Source organism: Rhinolophus sinicus, linkage group LG03 (assembly GCF_036562045.2).
Source record: "Rhinolophus sinicus isolate RSC01 linkage group LG03, ASM3656204v1, whole genome shotgun sequence".
Classification (NCBI taxonomy): Eukaryota; Metazoa; Chordata; class Mammalia; order Chiroptera; family Rhinolophidae; genus Rhinolophus; species Rhinolophus sinicus.
Window position 1 is genome coordinate 131,364,150 of NC_133753.1, and position 22,086 is coordinate 131,386,235.

Below are 22,086 nucleotides of genomic sequence, written 5' to 3' on the forward strand. Positions count from 1 at the left end.
TCCACTAAAATGTATAGAACACTTGCTATGTTTCATGTCTATGTTTATTTCTAAAAATCCTAGCCCAATGAAGCTTCAATTCTAATGGGGAGACAATAAGAGGGAAAAATAAAGTAAATTATACAATATGTTAGATAATAGCAAGTGATGGGGTGATAGAGAGTAAGACAAAATGATCAAGAATTAGAGGTGAAGGTTTGCAAATTTTAGAGAAGTCACAGTAGGTCAATGAGACAGTGGCTTGAACAGTCTTTAGTTCATAGAAAATCTCCTTTGCTCTCTAGATTATGTCAATTCGTAAGTTGCTTCACTTTTTCCATTTGCATATTATTATTTTAATTGCTACATGGTGATCTGAAAAAGATCCATTTCAGCTAAGATAAAGTTCCATGTAAAGAAAATTGCCCAGTAATATAAACGTCCTGCCCCTCTCTCTACCAAAACTTGTCTGCATCCCCACAAAACCAAATTAGAAAATATGAGGGAGCAAGAGGAAAGAAGTGCCCATTCACAACATTATTTTAAAAATCTAAGATATGTAGGAATATCCCTAATGAGAAATGTGTGGGATACAAACAAAGAAAAACAACATAATTTTGCTGAGGACTATAAATGCAGTTAGGCAACAATGGGAAATACATATTACTGCCCAGTATGAAAAGGCTAAATGGTGCAAAGATGTTACTTCTCCCAAAATTTATTGATAAATTTAATGAAATTCCATTAAAAGTCTCAAGGTAGAGTAGAACTGTGTAGAACTATGCTAACATTATTGAACAGTGGTTCTTAAACATGGACGCAAACCAGAACCCATCAGCTTTCTCAGAATACATATGGCTGTGTCCCACCTTAGACTTACTAAATTATAATTTGCAATGATCATATTCATATATATGTGTACGCACGCACACACACACACACACACACACACAAAGCTTCCCAGATGCACAACACTGATATACAACACTAGTTAAAAATCAATGATTGGGAATAATAAATGAGAGAAAAGCTAATTGAGAGAAAAAGAATGATTAGAATGCACAACTCAACAGTCATTACAACCTATTTTCAAGGTACAAAAATGAAATCAATGTGGTACTGGAAGAACAAATAGATACCTCGATGGAGAAAAATAAACTTCCCAGGAACTGACGACCTGTGTTCATATTTGATAAAAGAAAACTCACAAACCAATGGTGAAGAAATAGTCTATTCTCTAAATTGTTTAAAGAAAAGTGAGGAGGGGATTAAATTCCAATTATACCTCACACTACGCACACACACACACACACACACAAACACACACACACAACCAGATACATTGAAAAACTAAAGAGGGAAGGAGGGAAGTACACAGAGACAGACAGTTTAAAAAAATTATTGAAAAAGAAAAAGGAGAAGAAATTTAAGTCATTTTTACCAGATCACTTGAAAGGAAGAAAAAGGGGCAACAGACACAGACCCACAAATTAGATTAGAATACAAACAGCAGGTAAACAGATGAGAGGTTACAATATGGTAAGAACAGTATGCTTCTATTCTATATTTATTAACACACATATTTGTAAAGATATATAGTCAAATGTTAACAGTAATTGACTATGGCTGATTTTTTTTCCTTTTAGTTTGTGGTTAGTTTCTTGATGTTATGTAATGAATTTGTATCACATTTTAATTTTTTTAAATAGTATCTATTTTTTCAAAGCTATTTAGTTCATATGTTCACTAATTTTCTTTCATATGATGGCAATTTGGGCACATACAGGGGTAGGTTTAAAACTCTTTGTTGTTTTTAAGTGTTTTGTTCATCTTAAAAAATGTTTTCCTCTAATTACTACTTTGGCGTTTCATATTAATTTCCAACCTGCTGAAAACTCCTGCTCTGGTAAATCCTAATTATTTTTAAGAGCTGGAATAACCATGTACAGTGATAAATGGACAATCATAGCGACAAATTGTGACACTTAAGTATTCAATAAAAGGGATATATTATAGCAAAACTAAATTTGCCAATGGGGGATGATCATATTTGGCACTCTGCCTGGTACACAGACAGAGCAACTGTTCAATAAATGAGCCAGAATTGGGTTGTTGGCCAGCTAAGCGTCCTACCATAAAAAATTAGCAGATGCAATCTGAATGTCCAAAACAAAATTTTTGAAGCATTTTTCCCCATAAAATATATGCATACTCTTTAAGATAAATATGAAAGCTGCAAGATGTAAAAGAAAGCCATAATCCCATCTGATCAACACTAAATTTAAAAACATTTTTATTACAAACCCAGAATTAGCAAGATATAAAAAAAAGAAAAAGGGTTTTTACAAAGTTCTAAGGATAGGAGGACATTATGCTAAGTGAAATAAACCATTCACAAAAAAGACAAATACTGTATGATTCTAATTATATGAGGTATCTAAAGTCATTAAATATATAGAAAGTTGCATGATGGTTACCATGGCTAGGGGGAGGAGGAAGTGGGAAGTTGTTATCTAATGGATATAGAGTTTCAATTTTGCAAAATGAAAAAGTTTGGGGGACCTGCTATACAACAATGTGAATATACTTAACATTACTGAACTGTACACTTGAAAAGAGTTAAGAGGATAAATTATAATGTTTTTTTTTTTTTTACCATAATTGAAAGATAAAAATTCTTAAAGTAACACAAAATGCTTCATATGATACCAAATTACCTTATACTGAAGACCAGAAAATAGTGTTATATTGACAGCCTTGTTTTAAAATTTGGGAGAGGGTGCAAATTCCATTCAACCACATTTTGTAGAATCTGATAAAGTGGCATTTTAAATCAGTGAGGAAGAAATAATTGTTCAATTAATGATACTGAACTAATTTGTAAAATCTATATTAAAAATATATATTTAGATAATTATACATAAAATTAAATTCCAGAGTTAGTTTAGTATAAAATGTGAGATTATAAAACAATTAGAATAAAAATATGGGTAAATATTATCTGCCATTAGATTGAGAATATTTTTATAAAAACAGAAAGGTGGAGAAAATAAATGTACTGACTCTATCTTCAATAATTGAAATACAAACATAGGAAAAGGTCACATCTGTTAAAAACACACACACGCAAAAAAAAAAAAAAAAAAAGCCACATACAAAAACAGAAGGCAAACAAACAGTAAAAAGTGATTTGCGAAATATCTGACAATGAGTTGATAACCTTTCTATAGACATAGGTATTGTGTCAATATATAAAGAACAAATAATAGATAAAAATGTAGAAGTCACAAAAGGACAAACAAAACATTTTAAATGGCCAATCAGCATGTGATAGACTTCAATAATAATTAAAGAAATAACAAGAGCTAAAGCTACAGACTACATCTCTGTGTTTTATATGTCCAGTATCCTGCAAATGTTACAAAGAAAAAATTTCCCCTATTTTCCAGATGAGAAAATTTAGTCACAAATGCATCATATTCCAAAGGCAGGCAGTGTCACTTCAAAGTCACTCTCTTAATCACCACACTGTACTGCCTCCATGAATAAAAGCAAAACAGGGATACCTTTTTCCTTCATCAAATGTCATCTCCGGCAGCCCTCTACAACCTAGGACCTCAACCCAAATGCCCCAACTCCTGCTTTTGCATAGCCTGTAAGCTAAGAGGAAATGGCTTTTACATTTTTAAATTGTTGAGAAAAATAATACTATTTTGTGTCATGTGAAAACTATAGGAAGTTTAAATTAATAATGTTTTATGGATTGTCTATGGTTGCTTTCACGCCGTAACAGCAGAGTGGAGCAGTTGCAACAGAGACTGTATGTGCCCTGTAAAGCCTAAAATATTTACCCCATTCAGCCCTTCACAGAAAATGTTTGCTGATTCCTGATAGGGGACATAGTAAGCTGGACTCTCTTCTACACTGTCACTATAAATGGCCAATATAATAAAGAGCAAGAACTTGTATTTTCATACTTGTTGACTAAGAAGTAATTTTAGTTTATCACAAAGAAATGTAACATTCATAAAAATTTTTATGTAAAACATATTGTTGCATCATTGTGAACCGAAGAAGTCTGACTCTAGGCACAAAACGGGGCCAGGACTATGGTGAGGTCTACACTTAAATATTTACTCCATAGGGACTGAAACAACTTTTCAAGTTATCAAGTAACACCCACTAAAACTGATATTCCTAGAGTCCTATTACTCTGAACTATCAAATGACAGTTTGAAATTATTACTTCCAAGTTATGCAACACATTTAAGAAGACTCTTTTTCTTCAGGTTGAACCATACAAAACTACAGATATTCAAAAGTTTATAATACATTAATATCATGAAATCAAAAGGTAGACACAGATTACACAAAATCCATTTTGAGTATGGATAAACCCAAAAGTGAAAGTTTACTTTCAGCAAAATAATACATCTGTCACATAAGTTAATGTAATTACTTGAGTTTTACTGGTTTGAAGTTTTGTTGGCACATAATTTGCAAATTTGTATTATTTTATAACTGGACAAGTGCTATACACTAAGACATTTACTCCACATTAGAATATGTTTATGTAACACTAGGACAAACATAATTAAGTCACAGTGGGAGTGAGGATGTTTTTCTTTGAAAGGGGCCTATACATTTCACAAGTTTGAGAATGCTGTATGTACCTCATGTACTGTATAAGCATTGAAGCACATAATTTTGAGCAGAAACAAATCGCAATCCCCTTCTGCTCTATCTCAGGAGCTTGGTATTAAAGGGTTAACAGCCGAGTATAACCATTAGATGCAGAGGGTAGCAAAGGAAAGGCCATTTTCACATGGCCTTCTCATTCAAAATACAGTATTTCACCTTTGTGGGCCTCAATCTTCTGTAAAAGAGGGTTAAGGGTTTACATTGCAGGGCTAGAGGTACTCTAGGTGAGGTACACAACATGTGATGACACATAATGTACACTAAGCTATTAACCGTGTGCCAGGCATTTTGTACTCATTTTATATGCATACACGTTTTATATGCATCACATTAAAGAATAATTACAACCACTGCACTATACAAAATAGGAACCAGCACATCCCTGTTTTAAAGATGACAAAGCTGAGGCACTGATAGGTTCAGTAACTTGCCCAAGGTTACGCAGCTTGTAAGAGGCAGAGCCAAGATTTGACCCAATGCCTAATGCCAAGAAGCTGGTTTTCTTCTCCTCTATACAAAACTACCTCAATAAACAAGAGCAATTATTATGATACCACTGTCCACATTTTGCCAGAATGAGAACACATAAACATTTCTTCTTTTAGACCCAACCACAGACCTTGTAGTGCAGCATAGCTTCCGAGGGGGTCTCCAAGCCACTCGGGTCATAAACCTTACCAGGATTCTATTTTTCAATTGGCATTAGGCTTCCTTCTATACAATCTGGGGCATACTGTGTAACTTCATTTTTGAAAGGGCTCAAAATTCTAGCTGACAGCAGTGTAAACATCAATTTCCTCTTCTTCTCAGGATGCTAAAGGCTAACGGGTCCCTGCCCCAGTCTTTCCTCCCTTTGTGTTTCTGTATTTGAAATCTCTCGACTAAGCTGCTAGGAATGAGTACACAGTGTTTATGGGATTGGAGCCAGATATATTGTCACTACCAGGTTTGTTGTACTGATGAAAAACTGCTTTGTTAAAATTACAAAGTGGTGAGCTTAAACTCCAGAAGGGTTAAGCTTTAATAATAAAACTATTTTCTTCCTATCTTCTATATTTCCCCTATTTAGAATGCAGCACTAATGACAAAGATTTTCCATTTCATTCCCACCTGGCAAATCGGTTTATTTTCATTTTTAAAAGCCACCCTAAATGATCATTATAACAACTCTAATATTTAGAAATGAGGGGGAAGGTTATTAGGTGATATAGTTCCCAACCACCCTCAAAACTTGCCCCTCTGGAATTAAGTACCAGTAGTTCCCCTTTATTCTTGGGGGATACATTCCAAGACCCCCAGTAGATGCCTAAGACTGAGGATAATAACTCTCTATATAGTATGATTTTTCCTATATATATATACTACTCGTACATACCTATGATAAAGTTTTATTTATCAAGTAGGCACAATAAGAGCTTAACAACAATAATAAAATCGAACAATTATAACAATGTACTGTAATAAAAGTTATCTGACAGTGGTCTATCTCAAAATATCTTACTGTGCTATACTCACCCTTCTTCTTGTGAGGATGTGCGATGATACAATGCCTAGGTGATAAGATGAAGGGAGGTGAACGACACAGGCATTGTGACCTAGCGTTAGGCTCCTATAAGGGTGACTTGAACACTAGCACTACGATACCTGGACAGCTGATCTGATAACCGAGGTGGCTACTAAGTGACTAATGGTGGGGAGCTTTTACAGTGTGGAGACACTGGACAACAAGGATGATTGCCATCCAGTCTAGGACAACACAAGATTTCATCACACTACTCAGAAAGGCAGGCAATTTACAACTTATGAACTGTTTATTTCGGGAATTTTCCACTTAATATTTTAGACTGCAGTTGACTACAGGTAACGGAACTTGCAGAAAGCAAAACCATGAATGGGGGCAGGGAGGGAACTTCTGTATATATTGTACTGAAATATAAAGGTTTCAAATTGCTACGGGACCTAACTTCTTTGCAGAGAATCTAAAGTGGCCACCAAGAGTTTATAACTCCCCAAAAGCTTAATTGAAAACCTGTAGCTTTTTTTTTTTCCGGCACAACTGTAAACTTCAAATGGTTCCACTGTACAAAATACTTTACTATATGGACATGCTAAAATATTAGGTATAAAAACAAATATAAACCCCACTGAGAACCAATGCAAGTGTTACTGCCTTGGGAAAAAGAAACGAGAGACACTATTAGAGCCATTTTTCAGAATCTTTGGAGAATATTTAGGAAAATGATTAATTATTATTAAAATATGGTTAGTTATGAATCAGAGTGAACAATATTACTAACAGTAGTTGTCACCATCATATAGTTGTAACAGCAGCCATGGTGACATGGTGAGGAGAAGCAGTAGACCTTGGGCTTGCTATGTGCCAGAGTCCATTCTAAGGACATTACATGATCAGCTCATTTATTCCCAGTGTGATACAGGTCCCCAAGCCAGAATCTGTGGATTCAAATCCTGGCCCTGTCGCTTTATACCTATGTAACCTTGGACAAATTACTTCAACCTCTGTGTGCTTAATTTTCCTTATTTGCAAATGAAGATAACAGTAGCTACCTCACAGGGTTTTTGTGTGGATTAAATGTGTTAAAAAATATGTGACATGCTTAGATAAGTGTCTGATGCATAATAAATACCATCGGGCCAGTTGTTATTTATTATTATTATTATTATTATTATTATTTGATTTCAGAGATGAGGAAACAGAGGTATAAAGAGGGTCAGTCACTTCTCTAAAGTAAAGTTTACTTAAGAACATAGATGAATTAAAATTTATGGTAATGATGACTAACGTAGCAATAAATATAGTTGGCAAATGTCAAACCAGGGGTCTGACCCAGGGCTGGCTGACTCTAAAGTCCAAACCCTTAACCAACTCAAAAAAATTCCTATAGTTGTCAAGTATATCTATATTTCTGTCTCAGGAAAAATGTAGGGGATTCATCAAATAAGACAGCTGGTGTCAGTGGGCTTATGACTGCCCTGGAACCTAGTGGCTAAGTACCTCCTGGGTCAAAACCCGCTACTGGATGCTGAGAATACACAAAACACCAGATGGTCTCAGGTGTGGCCTGAAACTCATGTTTTAGGGAGAAATACATAAAAATATTTTACTTGGAACAACAATGAAAGAGTGTAAAAGTAAAAAGAACATTTAAAATGACCAGAAAGAAGGTCTTTACTGACTCCAGGAACAAATATACTTCTTTAAAATGTACTGCCCTAACCACCACCTTTCTTCCCGACCTCCCCACAACCCCATTCCGTACCACAAGACATTTTCTACCCAACACATTTTTTGGTTGATGCTAACACTTCAGTATTGTTTTAACCTTCTGGTATTTATTTTAGGAGGGGAAATATGTGTCAAAACTTTACATAAGAACATGGAGGAATTAAAATTTACGATAATGATGAGTAAGGTAGCAATACATATAATCTCCTGTCCATTATTTTATCCATTTTATACAAATCTTTCACTCTTTCATAGTTTCAAAAAGAAGGTGTTTTTGACTCTGTTAAAGTAGCAAAGTTAAAAACAATTCAGTGGTAGAGCAACCTGGGATTGTGGTTGATGCAGTGTGTGGTTTTGAAAACATGTTAGGACTAAAGAAAATATAATTAATCTATTTAGATGCTTTAAGCTTCAGCTACTGCAAGGTAGCTTGGACTAGGGTTTCTGGGTGGGAATTCTTTCCCGCCCGTTCTCGGGAATTCTTTTCACTTTCCTGTTCTGGAATCCTGAGAAAAGTTGGTCGGGAAATTGGGAAAATCGGCTCCTAGAACTCAGGAATACCCACAACGGGAAATAAACGTACTACTCACAATGTGTCTCTTAGACATTTTTCCTATTTATCTAAAGTTACACTGTGTTACAATGTTACACCCCTCCAGACAAGCACGTGGAACACCAGAATCAGATATCACATGACCAGCTAATTCTAGCTCTTGTAAATCGAGCACATTTGATTGTGGAGAACAGAAAACAGTGTGTATTTACACAAAGAAATATTTATTTTCACAATCCAGGATTTGACTACAAAGTCATCTTCAGGTGAACTAACTAAGGAAATCTAAGGTAGTTTACCTTAATATGACATTGTAGTCAAATCCTGGGCTGTGAAAATAAATATTTCTCTGTGTAAATACAAACTGTTTTCTGTTCTCCACGATGAATCGTTTCCACAAAGTGACGGCTGATACTACCAACCACATTCGATCAGATTGTTTTCAGCTGACGATTCTGATGTATGTGCATGTTCTTGGCTCTCTCAGCTACTGTGGGTAACTCAGGCTATTTAAAAAACAAAGTGCACTGCTAATATTTTATTCCAGTATTACAATAATTTCCAATCTTATATCATAATGTTTTGTGGCACTTTTTAGCTATAAATATTCGCTGCACAATATAGGTCTTTCTTAATTTTTTTCTTAATGCTTTTAAAGGAAATAAAATTTGAATTGGTTAAATGTAGAAATAGAGATCTTGTGTCTCTCACAAAGTACTTGAGCAACATTAGTTTTCTATGTGAGATGGAAGAAAATGAATGTTTTGCCTTGTCAAGTAATAATGAAATTGCACGATTGGAGGTGTCATTAATGGAAAGACTTTCTAAAGGAACATTTAGCAGAAGAAGTTCCAAGAGAAGAAATAAAGGATGTCCTTACAGAGAGTTCTGACAGTAAAACCAGAATCTGATCTGAAGTGTGAATTGACAAAAGCAGTATCAATTTTGACATCAAAGCCTAGCCCTATGCCTGTAGACAAAATATTTGCTTCTCTAAGGAAGGAAACTCTAAGGAGTTTCTAAGGAAGCTCTAAGGAGATGAAGCAATGCATTCTCTCACTCCCAACTTGAAGATGCTTTTAGACGCACTCATAACAATTCGACCAACGTCTACGGAAGATGAAAGAAATTTTTCCACATCAACTTTATTCGTTACAAAGCGAAGATAACAATTATCTGATCAGGCAATTAATGCTCTATGTTTCTTAAAGTTTCATTTTAAAAATGACAAATAAAAACTATTTGAAGTATTTTTTAAATTTTCAAACAAATGATACTTGCTTTTGTTTTCCATTAATGTTTAATTTAATAAATAAAATATTTAAATGAGATTGGGAATGTTAATACATTGTGTGATATATGTAAAAACACACTGTATATTGTAAGGTTTGGTTAAATAAAGTTTGTATTAATTACATTGTTTATATTTTGAGAAAACCTGAAATCTAACAGAAACCTAGACAAAATGATACCATAGCGACACCTGTTTAGCACTCAGGGCAAGAGATACACTAGTCATGAAATTCTGGTCAAACTCCATTTAGGAAATTTTATTTACTCAAGTTTTACATCAACCTTTTACATAGAGGAGTCTCTCGAAACCTCGGAAAGACTGCGCCAGGGCCATGAACCCCAGTTGCCCCACCTTCTCTATTTATTAACATTTACTGTTATAGCCATTATTACAGAGGATCAATGAAAATTAAATAAAAAGTATTTCGGGAATTCTTGAGAATTCTAGGGAAATATGATTTCCTGTTCTCAATTCCTGAAGGTTCCAAAATGTTGGGAATTTGGAAACCCTAGCTTTGACACCTGTCTTTCTTCCCTCCCTTCCATATTTCTAGACATACTGACCTTCCTGGTATTCTTTGAGGGTGGGAAGTCCTAGGTCCAGCCTCAAGATCTTGTGCTTGTTCTTCCCTCCCCCACTTCATTTGGGTCTTGGCTCAAATGCCACCTCTTCAGAAAGGGCTTTCTTGACTATCCTATATAAGGGAACCCTCCTCTGTCAGTCTCCATTCCCTTATATGGCTCCATTTTTCTTTATAGGACTTATTTTTGTCTGAAACTATATTTATTTTTTAACTTATTGATTAGTTGTCACTCCCTTTAATATGCAAGCCTGAAGAGTACAGGGATCTTGTACGTCTTGTTCACAGTTGTATTCCCATAGCCTGGCCCAGAGTTTGGCCTAGAGTAACAACTCACTAACTGTTTGTTGAATGGATTAAAGAAAATACCATCCCAAATACAATTGATGTCATCCCCTAAAACACTTTTTAATCCATCTTCCCTGGCACTTCCCCCTATGTACAACAGGCCTAGTACATCCAGTCACTTCTACTTGGATTAATGCAGCAGTCACTCAACATCTCCCCACTGCCACCCTGGGCCCCCTTCCAATTCATTCCTCCACAGATCATCTCATCAAAACACAAATCTCATGGAGTCACCAGCTCCTACTTGGAACACTCTCCATGGTCCTTAGGATAAAGACTGAATTCTTGATGTGGCCAGTAAGACTCTATATGGACTGGCCCCAGCCTAGGTGTCCAGCCTCATCTCATTCCACTCTCCCCTTCATTCTCCTGCTACTTGATGTCACTCTGTTCCCTTCTGTTGCAGGGCCTCCGCACAAACCTTCCTCTGCCGTCTGGAACAGTCTTCTTCCCACCTTCTCTCAAATTATCCTACTCATGCTTCAGATATCAATCAAGTGTCACTTCCTAGAGTTCCTGTTATGTAACCCACAAAACCATATGGTTCTATTCAGAACAATTACTTCTGTTTGTCATCATGTTATTATTAATGTCTGAGGGTTTTTTGTTTTTATTTTGTTTTTGTTTTGTTATTTTTAATGAATAATTGGCTTCATCTTGGACTCTGCTCTACAAGAGAACAGACCATGAATTTTTTGCTCACTGTTGAATCTCTAGAGTCAAGAAGAGTGCTTGGTACATGGTTGGCTCTGAATAAATTTTTGTTGAATACGTGAAAGGCACCCTATGAGGAACCAACGAGCTAGAAGTCAATACCAAATACACAAATGTAAAAACTTTCTACCAATTCTGAAGTAAAGCTGAAGACAAAGACATTAGTGAAAAAAATCTATGCTATGATGATGACCTGCTATCAAAACATTAAGGGCAACACAAACTGAAACAGCACTGACAACAGACTGGAGAAGACTGGGACCAAGAGAGTCTGCTTCCTTAAAGAACCAGAAAAGAACCAGTTCAAACAATTTGCTAAAACTATATAATTACAAGTTAGGTAATGACAGCAGCTAGGTGAAAGGTTACATTTACATATCCTATTAACAGCTCCTTGATTCATCAGCCTCTCTGGAAACTTTTAGCTATGCAAGGAAACCATTAAAACTTTCCGACTTGGCATTTTCCTTTACAAAAATTCTCCAAAAAAAATTCTTAGTTCCCTGGAAAATGTTTTAAAGACATTTCACTGTGGTCAATTAGGCATACAGTACTAGCTAGGTGAGGCAAGGCCACGAGGAAATGGCATGTAATAGAAAGAACCCACTTTGCCCCTCATTAAAGTCACTCATGTGCGACTTCAGGAAATCTGCACTCTAAAAAGTTCAGAACACCACAGGAAATCACAGGTTAAAGGACAAGGCCTAATTTGTAACCCTCACTGTTACTGTTTTAATCTCCTAACACTAGAATCCACATAATTTTAAATTCTCTGGTGGGAAAGAGCTTATTAGGGTATTTTTTCCTCATCTTGAGCTTGTTTTAAAATAAGAGGTAATATTGACGTGCCTGAAAGGCAATCTAGTTATCTTTTCCTTTCATTTGAACCCATCAGTGACTCATGCAATAAACAGCAAGTCTCCTGGGTTTGTTTCTGAAGAGATCACACCAACAATTTCAACTGCATACTCCAGTTTTACTGGAACCAGTTTTCCAAAGATGATTTACTACTACCTGCCGAGAAAGGACAGCAGAAAACTGGTGAAAATTCTGATCTTCAGAAATACAACAGACAATGATTATTTCCAATGTCATGCTGTTTGTGTGAAGAGAATGGAGGCACAAGAACTGTGCCAAACAAAATAGAAAGTGAAAAATGAAAGCATGCTGAACAACTGACACTACCAGATTTAGGGGGGCAGGGGAGGGGAGAATGTAGGGAGATAACCAACCTTTTCTACCTGTACAGTAAAAAGATTTTTAAATTCACAATTTAAGAAAAAAAGACATCTAGCAAAGTAGCATTGAAACACTAAGTGGAGTAAAATCTCACTAATTGAAAAATTTATGCAAGGGACCCTATGTTGGTCCAAACCCTAATAGCACATAACTTTGGCCCTCCCACAATGTACTGATATTTGAGAAATATGTGTGAAAATAATGGTTTGTTGATGCATTTAGTAGTGTAAAGAAGAGGTATATGTTTAACCTAAAGAAGTTTCTTTTAAACACTATAGAAACCTCTAGTTATATGCAAACAATTATCATGCTACTTCAAAATTAACACATCTTTGTATACAAGTTTTCCTCAAATTTGTTCTAAAAGGTAACATCTTTAGCAGGTTCTGAGTTATGTATGCTAGCACTTAAAAATAATACGTTCAACTTTAAAAATACTCTAAAATGCAAAAATTTTTTTAAAAACACCTTAATTAGTATTCACATCAATACAATTTTACTGCACTACAAATTAGTACTATTTTAAAGCAATTTCTCCTGGCATAGTTAAATGAAATCTTAATATCTGAAATTTTTGATAAGGCATTTTTTTAGCCATGGAAATAGCAGGTGGCAGTATTATTCTTCCATAATGGCCTCCGCCTTCACTTTTAAAAATTTCTACCACTGTCCTTTGTTTTGCTTATGTTATTTCTATGTGACTAAGCAGTCAATTGCACATTCAATGCAGGTAACAAAACTGTCCTTTGTGACTGCAGCTGCTGGTGGCTTGGCCTACAGAATGACAGAAATAATGGTAGAAAGAATGTTGTGCTTTCACTTCCCGGTACTTGTGGTCCATGCCCTCAAAAAGAGTTTCCCCATGTAACAGGGAAGCTGATCTGCTGCCTTTACTGTTTCTGCTGTGTCATTTAAAATTGTGCTTTAAATACTACCTTTGTGTGTGAGTGTGTGTTTGAATACAGTTCCCTCCTTTCTCAATGCTGTCCTCTTAAACTCTCTGACTGAACAAGAGCCATTTGGAAATCTTGTTCACGTCCTCCCTGCTTTACGTGAGTTCAGGCAGCTCAGCTGGGCTGCAGCAGGCATTGTGGGGATGCTGCCAGATTGGTTGTGTTCCCAAATCTCGCTGCCAATGTGTCGCTCTTGTCCTTTTATGTTAAGCATGGCTAGTAGATGAGCTGAAGACAGTGTTCAGAAGTTCAAACTCCTTTGGGCACAGATCCTAGTCTCATAGTCACACATGATTTTGAGGAATGCCATATATATGAAAAACTTCTGTTGCCACGTGGCTCCAGTCTGCTTAGTCTCCAAATTGGCATTGCAGAAAATTTTCTACTTTTTTTCCCCAACAGGTCTGAACTAAATACTGTATTGATTATCCAAACAGGAATATTTTCTTTGTATAAAGGAATGCCTATGAAGCTAACACAAAAACAAGCATCACTTTTATGCTGTCAAAATGAACAATTTCCACCAGCTCTACTCACCCAGAACACACACACAGAAAAATCTAAAGTTTTAAACCAGCAACGTCTGATAGAACTTTCTGCAATGATAGAAATGTTCTATAGCTGCTCTGCCCACTATAATAGCCACTAACCACATGTGGCTATTAAGTACATGAAATGTGGCTACTAATGTGACTGAGGAATTAACAGCTTTAATTTTAATTAATTTAAACTTAGACAATGTGGCTAGTGGCTCTAAAGAATTGTAAAGGATCTTAGAGTTTGCACTACTTGCAAGCTAACAAAGAAACATGCCACAGTTTCATGGATGCTGGGAGAAGACATGAGATTCCTAGTTTAGAGACAAAGGACTACATTACTCACAGACATTCTAGCAGGAGTATTAGCATAGCTGTGCCAATTCTCCGAAGCCAATTACCACAGTATGATGTGAAGAGGGCAGGTGATACCTACACAACAAATGATTTGCATTACAGAAGGGCAACCCTGAGCTTAGAGTACCCAAATCTTTTCCACTGGGCAGTAAGCCTACCTGTCCTTTGCTCCAGAAGGAAAAACTACTACTATATTTCAAGTCTATCTGCTATACAAATGTCCTTGAAAAAACAGTCTGAAATAAAAGTACTCAGTGCCTCTGCTCACAGAAACCTGAGTGACTAATGGAGAGTTATCTCCCAACAGTGGAGGTATCATCCATCTCTAAAATCCACCCATCTCCCCCTATCCTGCCCCAATACTCCGCTTCTAACCGTATTTATTTCTTGCTCAGACCACTTCAATAGCTTCCTAAGTGGTTATCACTACAGTCTGTTCCCAGGCATTCACCAAACAGTGGTCAGAATGTACCTTGTAAACACAAATCTAATCATGTCACTGTTTCAGTATTTGATGTCACCCACTACCCTTAGGATCAACCCAACTCTCCTTAGCAAAGTCCACAGGCCCTGAATGATGTGCCTCTGGCCATACATGTGGGCATTCCCCTTGCTTCCCCTAAGATACATTCCTTCAGCCACACCAAACTTCTTTCATTTCCTTAAATGCAGAGGTCATAAAGTGGTGGCCCTGGGTTGAATTCCAAGTACAAATGTGTCTGGTTTGGATCACGCAATAGTTTCAAAAGCATTTGGGCCATTTCACATTTATAAAATATGAGTTTTAAGTTCCTCTTTAAAAACCAGGGCATCTGGCAACACTTGGCCTGCATCCCAACCTGACAACACTTGGCTGGAGCTGAGTACCTACTGTTCCCCTTAGACAAAACCTGAGTTCTCTGGTTGCCACACCTCTCCCTCCTGCTCTCATTTATTTATTCTTGTATGTTATCTACTGGATTTCCATGCTAATGCTTCATGCTCTGCTCCCCTTGCTCTGAAACACTCTTTAATCCTCCAACATCTTCACATGCTATCACTTATTCTTCAGGTCTTAGTGTATTCATGGGAAGTTTTCCCTGACCACTACCAGCCCAGTTAGGATGAAGTGATGTACTGTATGGCACCTACCCACCCACACCCCTACCATCCCATCCCATCGGTCTTCTGTGGTTCTCTGCGTTACCACATCAGGGCACAGATCACAGGAGACTAATTTTCTGTTTACAGGAGCTAAATTGCAGGAGAAAAAGATGACCAAAACTTCTCTCAGAAGACTTCAGGGCACATGACACCACCACCAACTTTATTCAAAGCCTTTCTTAAAGCTATTTGTGTGTGGTTGTAACAATTACCTTCTACTAGCTAAAGGAGTGAAAGGGGTAAAGAAAGTTCTTGTGCCCACAAGACACTTCCTGGCTCCATATTCATGACTATTATCCCAAACCACATGGTTTCCAGGGCAGTGACAGGATCTTTAATTTCATTTCACAAATAGGAAACCAAAAGTACTAAGTAATAAGGCCTAGTGTAAATTGAACTTCATATCCCTCAGGCGGGGCCCCTCAACGTGTGGGTCTCCTAGTGTGAGTTGAACCAAAGTTCTCAAAGCCCACTACTGGTATGTGAAGCCAAAGAAATTCTATACTTATCTAGTAGATTGATTAATTCTTCCTAGGAGCAGGAAAGAATCACAGATGTCATTGAGTCACACCAAATTCCACCTAGTCTTGTCAATCTTTCCCAGGTGGAATTCTTCCCCTTCTTTGTGGCAAGCCAGATTTTTTTTTTAATGGTTAAAAACAAAACATAACAAAACAAAACAACTCTCACTAACAATCTTGTAACTTTTTAAGTCAAATTTCCAGTCAATCTAGGGTCAATCAGACAGACCATTAAGTGTTCAAGTTTCAACTTATTAAAAATATTACATTCAATCTCTGTATTTTTTTCTACGCACTATAACATAATATCATTTCTCAAGGAGTGGAGAAAAAATTGCATGTGGGCACCATGAATTGACTTACTGATTGAAGTTAAAACTGAAATTTCTACAACGTTAGTATTTACCACATCATACACGTATAAATGTTTTCCTGAGCTTTCACTCTAAAAAATACAAGTATATATTTCCAAGTATGCCTCCTCCCATTTGGTGAAGTAGAAGCATTTGAAATTTTATTTCAGAAAACATTAGCTTAGCTAAACTTGTTATTTGTTCCAATCTATTAAGTGGATTCACCAAATAATGATCTGAAAGGGCCTTTGGTAATGGACTCTTGATATCTTTCTACTTGTCCTATGTAGTCATTAGAGTATATTTGAAGTTCATATAAAAATATTAGTCTCTAAGTTAGATTGGCAGCCCCTTGAAGGCAAGGAACACATTTTATATCTATTTTTAAAAGCACATAGCACAATACAGAAACTCATGAAAGGTCGTTAAAATTAGAAATTCATGAATGACAGGACTTAGCTATTTAAATCCAAAGCTAACTTTCTTAGGCCATTTACTTGCTTTCTTCATAAAGTAAATAGAATAATGCTAACAATGTTTCTTGTCCTTTGATTTTATTCTGAAAAATTTACAAACGATAGGGCATGTGTTGTTTGTTTGAGCTAAATGTCTGAACTTACTTTACTAAAATGAAGGTCGGTTTCCTGAGTTGTTAAAATTAGAAACGAGTTTAAATTTGCACTGAAGATGGAAAAGAGGTCGTAAAGAATGGCAAACATCTGAAGCAAATATAGTTCTTATTTCCAAAGACTGGAGCCAATAACGATCTATTTGAATTCCCAGGACGATAAAAAGATGTAAGGTCCAGCTTTGTACATAGGGGTCGGTGGGAAGGAGATGATTTCAATACTAACGACCAGATCCTGAAACATGAGTCTTTTATCTCAACAAAGCTACTGGCCAAATCAGCTAGAAAGATGCAATCTCCTCTATGCCGGAAGACCTGAACTCAGACGATTAGAACGCAGGACCTGTCATGAGGCCGCTGCATGAGACCAGAGACCATGGCTCAAAATCAAGTAATACATTTAAGCCATCCCACTAGACAGTCACAAAGACCCTCATTGGTGGCCAGAGCAGACAAACATTTTGCAGCCGAGAACAGAGGGGCCAAAAGGCCATACTGATGGGAATGGAACTGAAACCAGACAAAAATCCCGATTGAACTCTAAGTGGTGGATACATTACATCCCGCTTTTGCGATCACCCTTCGTTGGAGTATTGCATTCTATGGCTGGCAAAACAGCAGGAAGAACAGAGCTGGCAAGGATCGAAGAGAAGAGGGAATTTCCACCGCTTCCCGGCACTCGCCGGTACTCTGGCACCCCCAGGTCGCATCTCGGCTCCAGCCCCTCTTTACCCGCGTGGCGGCCCCCACTTCTCCCCAAAACTAGTCTCAGGGGCGGGCCAGGGCACAGGGAAGTCTTTCTCACCCGTAGGGAGAGTTCTCCAAGTTGGGGGCAGAAAGGGCGAATGGACAAATGCGCCCACGGGGTGAGGGCTCACGAAGTGCGAAGGTGAAAAGGACAGGAGGGGAGTGACCCCGCACCAACTGGCCAAGGTCGTGGTGGGTGGTGGTGAGGGGGATCAGAGAGAGGTTTGGAGAGTGCGAGGAAGGCTCAGTCCCCGCGACCCTCCCCGGCCTCGGCGCGGGATTCTCCGAGACCCGAGCAGCTCCGGAGGAAATCAACAACCGCCGCCGGCTCGGGGAAGCCGCGGGAGCTGGGGCAGCAGGATCCCCGTCCCGGTCCAGCATCTGCCCAACTTCCCGAGCCCCCTTCCGCGCTCCCACCCTTACCTTTACCCTACCCGCAGGGCGGCGGCACCAACCTGCGCTGCCGCGGGCACAGTCCGGGACGGAAGCGGGAGCCTGCCTGCGGCGGGGCGGCGGGGCGGCGGGCGGGGCGGGCGGAGTTAGTTGGGAGGCTCCGGCTCCCTGGGCGGAGACAGGCAGAGCACGCGGCAGGCGCGGCTGCGGCGGGGCTCCCTCTTCCTGGCGCGCGTGGGGCCCAGACTCGTCCGAGGCTCGCGCTCGACTTCCCGGGACAGCTCTCAGTCCCTCCCCCGGGGAGGCTCTGCGGCGCCCAACCGCCCTCGAGCCCGGCCGGCGCTCTCAGCCTCCACCCCTGCCCCCTCGGGCGTGGGGGCCGGGGAGGTTGGGAAAGAGGTCCACGCAGTTACCTCCTGGTCGCGTGCAGTTTCTCCGGGTTTCCCAGAGGGGATCGCTTGTCCTGGGTGTTTGGACTCACGCGCGGGCAGGAGGTGGCCAAGAGCTGGAACTCTCGCCTGTGAGCCACCGGGAAGGGGGTGAAGGCCCGGCCTGAAAGTCTGTCTTTGCTCCGCCCCAGTCCCGCGTCCCGAAAAGCAGTCCTGCGAGGTGGCCACGCCGGCTGCCGGGAAAGAGGCCGAGAAAAATGTCCGACACTCCCTCTGCCCAGCGCGGGCTTGGGAGGACATTCACCTAGAGAACCAAGGACCTCTCGCCCCTCCTCGCGCCCGGGGTTGGGGACTCCTGCAAAGAGAGTGTGCAGAACTGGCAGACGGGGCACCGGGGTTGAATCTGTGAAAAAGATGCAATTTCCACTCACATACACACCCCCTCCCAGTCCGTGGATTCAGACCACTTGGCTCAGATCTTCTCAGGGCTTCTCAGTCAACACCCCTGACCTGAGGGAACCCCCTATCCTAGCTTGGATTCCCACCTCTATCATCACATCCCTTTTCTTCGAAACCTTTTAAAAGCGCGCAGTGCACCCAGCGCGCCCATTCTGACCATTTCGTCCCTAAACTGCAAGAAAGGAATCCAGGAGCTAACCCTCTCCCCGCTTCACCCTAAAGCAGGAGAAAACAGGGAGCTTGGGATCTGGGAAGATCCAAACGGAAGGTTTTATACCCAAGTGGCTAGATGCTGTGTGTTACGGAACCTCCCCCCCCCACACACACACACAAATTGATACGCGTTTAATTCAATGCAGCTGTTTGCCTCTGCTTTTACCCTTCTGCAAATAACCACCTGAGTGGGTTCACCGTGCCTTTTCCCGCTCCAACGTCTCCAAAGCCAGCAGCTTTTCATCTCCCGAAATCCCATCCTCCCTTCTCCCAACCTTCCATCCCAGAACCTGGAACGGACCCCAGAGAAGTGCTCGGGTCTTTCCAGGCACCTCCTCTTTCTGGGGTCTTCGTGTTGGGGGATGGGAGCGGGGAGCAGGCTGGGAGGAGGGACAGTGAAGGCGAGAAAGGAGAAGCCAGTGGACTAAGCCAGTGCGAACGAAATGAGTATGCGGGAGAGAGGCTATAATGAAGGAGGCAAACCCCTCTAGCTATAGGGAAACTCGCAGAAAAAAATTTCTCTGTAAGGAAATCACCGGTGCTAGAAGTGGATAGGTTGGAAGATCTGGACCGCCTTCCAACAGAATTCCCAGTGAGCAGTGGAGAGTCAAGGATAAACTTCAGGACCTAGAGCATGCCTTTACCCGCCCTAAATTCCGGTGAAGGCTGATGATCCCGAGCTCTTGGCCAGAGATGAGAAATTCATCCTGGAACGTGATCATCTCTGATAAGATACAAGAAAACATTGTTGGGTCAGTTTGCAGCTTGCTGGTCTGTTCTGCTTTAGGCATCCCTTAAGTCATTTGTCCATCCCTCCCTCCTGACCTGGATTATTGACTGAAGCTAGCAGTTGGGACCTTACCTTAAATAAGAAGTCACTTTTGGTGAGAGGAGAAAAAAAATGGGGAGGGACAGAAGTATTAGTCTGTGGAGGTTGTTATTTTAAAGCTCAATTCATTGCATTTTTATGTCAAGATCATTTTCCTGTTCAATGGGTGAGCATATTTTTACTTTAAAATGTGGAAAAATGGCTGAGACAACACTTCTAATGTTACCTGATGGCAACCTTCTCTCATACCTTCAAAGTCCTGATGGGCACAGCCACAGCTTCATCTGTGTTGACAGAGAGCAAGTATGTTTGAAGAAGCCACTGCCAAGCCCGGAGTTCGTATTTTACAGCTTCAGAGCAGTCCAGCCACTGAGCACACAAGCTTAATAGGTACTTATGGAGTGGAACCAACCACCTCCACTTCGAGGGTGAGAAGACTCCTTTCTCCTGGCCTCAGGGTTCCACCTCCCCTGAGATTGGCTCTGCATTCTAGAAGTGTCATTACAAAACCAGTCCTTAGTGTCCCAGTTTTACTTTTATAAAGGCTGCCTCCAATTCAATGATAAAAATCTCCTTTTAGTCCCTTATTTCCTCTAGTGCACAAAAGGCTAAGCTATTGCGAGTTCAAGGGACTAGAAGAGACTGGCTTGAATAAAAAGTGTCTCCTTTACTTCTCATTAAAAGAAAAATCATCTCTGAAACGGAACCTTATTAAACTTACACTCTTTCTGAATATGGCAATCCCTCTGTATCTATTAATTATTTTACTTTTATGTTAATGGTACAATCTTGTTGCAAAGAGTGTCCAGTCAACTGACAGGGATAAAAAGTCCAGGGTGTTTTTTTTTTCTTCTGGGAAAAATTACTGTAGACAAAAAGAATGGGAGGGAATTTACAAACAGCATAATTGGCCTCAGGCAGTGTTACAAAGTAGACGGAGATGGATGTCCATCCAAATCCTTCACTTTTTGCAATTTGCCTTTGCAGCAGACTTGTCCACCTAATATTAACAGTTCTCCAAGTCAACCCACCTCACACAAAAGTGTGAAGGACTTCAGATGCGTCTACTGTGTGTCTTGGAAAAGAGTGACCTTTTGAGCGAAGTGACAGAGTAAAGGAAGCTCCATGGAGAATCATTTTTATACTTATTTTTAGACTTTTTGGTAGTCATTTTATTGTAAAGATGGGTCCGATGGACATTAACTTATCCTGTTCAACTTGCAGAATGTGCAGGCCTACAAGCTTCCCTGAAAAGAAAGAAAAGTGCATCCTTCCTCATGCTCTAGCATTTCAAATAAGATCTAAGAGCACCCAACCTTGATTGAGAACAGAAGGTTACACTCAAATAGTAGAATAAGTTTCGAATTGGTTATATCAAACAGTCTAGTTTGCTTATGTATATTCAGAACAACCAGAGAAAATAATTAATTTCAATTTACAAGAATAGCCCCATATATGTTTGTTCCAATATATGTTCGTTCTTTCATAAATAAATTTTTCTCTGAAATATAGACATCTGTCATGGAGTCAATTATCTTGCACAGCATGTGCTATAAAAGCACATAAAAGGAATAATATACTGCATTGCTTATTTGAAAGTGATCAGGAATGCTTGGCTCCATGCTGGCATGTCTTTAATTTCATGGTGTTAAGAAAAAACTATAGGAGTATGAAATAGCAAACCCTTTCTTACCCTAGTACTAATTCAATTACCTATCATGATATATACAGAAGGAAAAAGTTTCCCCATTAACTGGCAGAAACACTATGGGACTATTTTCTTGTCTTCCTCTACTATCCCCCTGTGGAGAGAAGGTGAACATGAAGTTTCCCTTGAAAACAAACGGATCACCACCCTCTGATCAGCTCCAGGGGTTTTCAGAAGAACCAGGCTAGGAATGGCATTCTAA

The 22,086-nt window shown here is 39.3% G+C and overlaps 1 protein-coding gene across 37 annotated transcripts in view; it reads right to left on the minus strand.

Annotated features, from left to right (window-relative positions):
* PAM (peptidylglycine alpha-amidating monooxygenase) overlaps window positions 1-18,925 on the minus strand; it is a 260,955-nt gene extending 242,030 nt beyond the window's left edge. For 18 of the 37 annotated variants that reach the window (XM_074328678.1, XM_074328676.1, XM_074328674.1 and 15 more), the window contains exon 1: window positions 18,317-18,430. The gene's annotated coding sequence lies outside the window, so the exon portion shown is untranslated. Of the gene's footprint in view, window positions 1-18,316 lie in introns of all 37 variants that reach the window. The other 19 variants (XM_074328672.1, XM_074328669.1, XM_074328654.1 and 16 more) reach the window with 10 other exon arrangements.
* Window positions 18,926-22,086: the final 3,161 nt, after the last annotated feature.